Source organism: Glandiceps talaboti, chromosome 3 (genome assembly GCF_964340395.1).
Source record: "Glandiceps talaboti chromosome 3, keGlaTala1.1, whole genome shotgun sequence".
Lineage (NCBI taxonomy): Eukaryota > Metazoa > Hemichordata > Enteropneusta > Spengelidae > Glandiceps > Glandiceps talaboti.
This window is the reverse complement of record NC_135551.1, coordinates 12,377,465-12,380,902: the sequence shown is the minus strand read 5'-3', so window position 1 is coordinate 12,380,902 and position 3,438 is coordinate 12,377,465.

The window sequence follows — 3,438 nt, the reverse complement described above, 5'->3', positions numbered from 1 at the left end:
TATAAAGCTTATTACTGAGTGATTTTTACGACATTCGTGTACGCGATGTACGAGCGATATATATAATTCGCTATGTAATTCGAAAAAAGTAACAGGTTATTCATGTATATAATTCGCTCTACAACCCGTATTGAGCACTTTTATGTGGTTTTATCTACATCCAGTCAATTATATATATATATATATATATTATATATATATATATATATATATATATATATATATATATATATATATATATATATATATATATTATAAATGCTAACATTCTTTGATAAGGCTTGCTAGCTGCACAATGATATACAGTGAGCCATCGTCGTAAACCACAGCCTCTTTTATGACACGAGTTATAACTCTGTGGACTCAAACAGACGGCTAAGCTTACAGCTATAGGCCATAGATTAACTAATATAGTTATACATAGTAAGTCATACTCATAGTAGACAGTCTTCAACACTACTTGAGCAATGTCAAAATGTGCCTTCAGTTGCCAATTTCAGACTCGCTGTATGTCCTATATATTGCTAAGCAAGCTTTGATAGGCCCATAACTCCCGGATGTACTATGTTGTACTATACTGTACTGTACTGTACTGTACTGTACTGTACAATGTACTGTACTGTACAAGCTGTACTATACGAACCTATTTATGGCCTACCTATATACCTGTAACGCAAAATAGTTTTGCAAAATGTGTTGCTGTTTTATATATCACCAGGTCCCGATACTGAGTGTACGTGTGTGACTTATTGAATATTGATCATGTTGATTGTGCTTATAAATAAACGGGAGTAAAATGCGTGTACTGTTGTGTATAAAGAAACCACGTGTCGCCATTGAAAGTGACAACGTGTGCGTATACCTTTATTTGCATATTACGGCATTTAAATGTATCTGTGTATTTCACCCTCAATATATTAGTATTGAATAATCGTTCCTCCGTACAGAATGGGGTACGGAAGACTAAGAAATCAGGAAACCAGCGACGATGAAGGATACACAGCCTCGCTTGATGAAAGCAGTACAGACGATGAGGAACCCGTAACAAAGGTTAAAACGATGCCGTCGAATCCAGATGGTCTAACATCGACATCGTTAACAATAATACTATCACTCATAGCTGGTATCGCCTTCGCCGGTGCATCTATTTTTCTCGTCTTAGCGTGCCTAGACGGATCGCCTTACGATCGCATCGCTTTCTTCGGGCATTTAGCTCTGCCTCTGGTCGTTCTTCCGCCCTTCATGACGTCAGCAGATATAGAAGAACGTTTCTTACTGGTAAGCGTTGGACTAAAACGTGAATTTTACATCACCTGTGTATTCCTCTGTTTACCAAACCTATCACCTACAGAGGTGACATGCACATACTACGGATGGACGATAATTTTGATAATTCTAGTACGTTGGTTTTATCTGTGGGATTTCCGTAGGTTTCCGATATACAGGTGTATTACACTCGCTATTGCCATCACAGGAACCTACATTTTGTTAGCAGAAAAAAATGTCAACCATCGAGACGAGCATGAAGATATTTATAGCCGTAGCGTAAACCAAACAGAGTATGTCGATGGAACCTCGACAAACAATTTCATATACGCTTACGTAATTTGTGTTGTTATTGCCTTCATCAATAGCGTGTATCGAGCTGTCGGACAACGATACAATGTCTTCCTGATATATTTCCACGAATTATTTATCATAATTTATCTCGCTGTTATATCTATGTATATTTTTGATACCCGGTTTTCAAGATGGCGTCTTCAGCTCGTTTTTAGTACCACCTGTTACTTTGGTGGGATCATTTTGATGGAGACGATTGGGTTGTGGTCGTTTTTTAAAACACTACACCTGAAACCAGCTGTAAAGTATTCATGCTTTGTGAATGTTGAGTTGATAGCGATTTATTACATAGAGAACTGTGTACTGCAACGGACTAGTTCTGATCAGGTGTTAACAGGAGTTTTATGCGTATTCGCTGCTTCAATGTTGCTGGGTAGTGAACGTATTCTGATATTGAAAAATAGAAAAGAGGAGGAGGAAGGGGAGGCTACTGGGGGAGACACGTCAGAAGACTGTAATCTTGCAGACGTACAGTAATAAGGAAGCCCCAATGATAATGAAAATGCGACCACATCTTTCCTGCGATAGCAAAATATGTATCCGATTCCAACACTATAATCTTTGCACCAGTCTGTCTGACATTAAGCCTACTTGTGTAGAGGAATGTGAACTATCCTCGTTTCACGTAGGTGGACGTGTTCGGGCTTTGACCATCAGTTCAGTACTAAGGGGAGAACCATTTGATAACTGGGGGGGGGGGATTGGGTATGACCGCAATTTTTTCCCCCAATCACAGTGATAGCATTTTTTTCTATTGTCAGTCCTGCATTAAATTATTTTTTCCATATGCAGAAGAAATGCAAAATTTTTTTCTCGGTTACCAATTTTGTAGCACATCGCAACAATTTTTTTTTTATTTCTGTCTGTTGGAAAAGAAATCTCGGGATATTGCGGGGTCAATTTATCCCCCCCCCCGAAATCAAATGGTTTCGTTTTTTACAGTTTAATACAGTTTTACAGCCTTTATTCATTATTTCACACACCATTCAGTACTATAATAGGAGTTGTTGTTTATTATATAGTGACATGTTAATATACAGTTATAAATTACCAATAAAAAGAACAGAAAGTTAACACATCACCCAGCCCAGTGGCCCATCAAACTATAAACACATGTCTGTTTCACATCCCCACTCATCGCTGAATTCTACATTTTACAACCCAAACCAATTCATAAACACGCATACTAATGTCAATACAATAGGCTGATTCCATGGCAACGGAGACAAAGTCCAGTTTTATGTAGTAGGCCTATTACACTGGATTGTAATGTAAATTGTACATATTATATTTACCATCTCGTCTGTAGAGGATTTGAATACTTCTGTATTTATATGTCATAGACAGTTTACTGGCTGAACCAGTGATTCTGCTACAATCGTTCTGACTCGATCGTTCGATGTAGAATAATGTATAGTGGCGTGTATAGAGTCTAGCCGGTAGATTAGGCAAGCCTAGCTCGGGATGCGAGGTTCGACACGTCTTCCCCAAGCTTGTCTGTAGAGGGAAGACGTATCGAACCTCGTGGCATATACACCCACAGGGGCGTGTAATATTTCATAGATTGTTGTTTTCCAGGTCTACAAACTAAATATAACAACATTTTGATTAATATATATTCCTACGTGTAAGGGGAAGAATTCTTCGTAGTATAGAGATTGATACATTTGTAGCAGCAAGATTCGTACAATATTTTCCTAAGAAAATGACATTCTAAGCAATAAGAAAACAACAATCTATGAAATATTACACGCCCCTGTGGGTTGAAGGGCCGCTTTTATGACTTTGCATTTGTATCTGTCGTGTTCTAAAATAAAC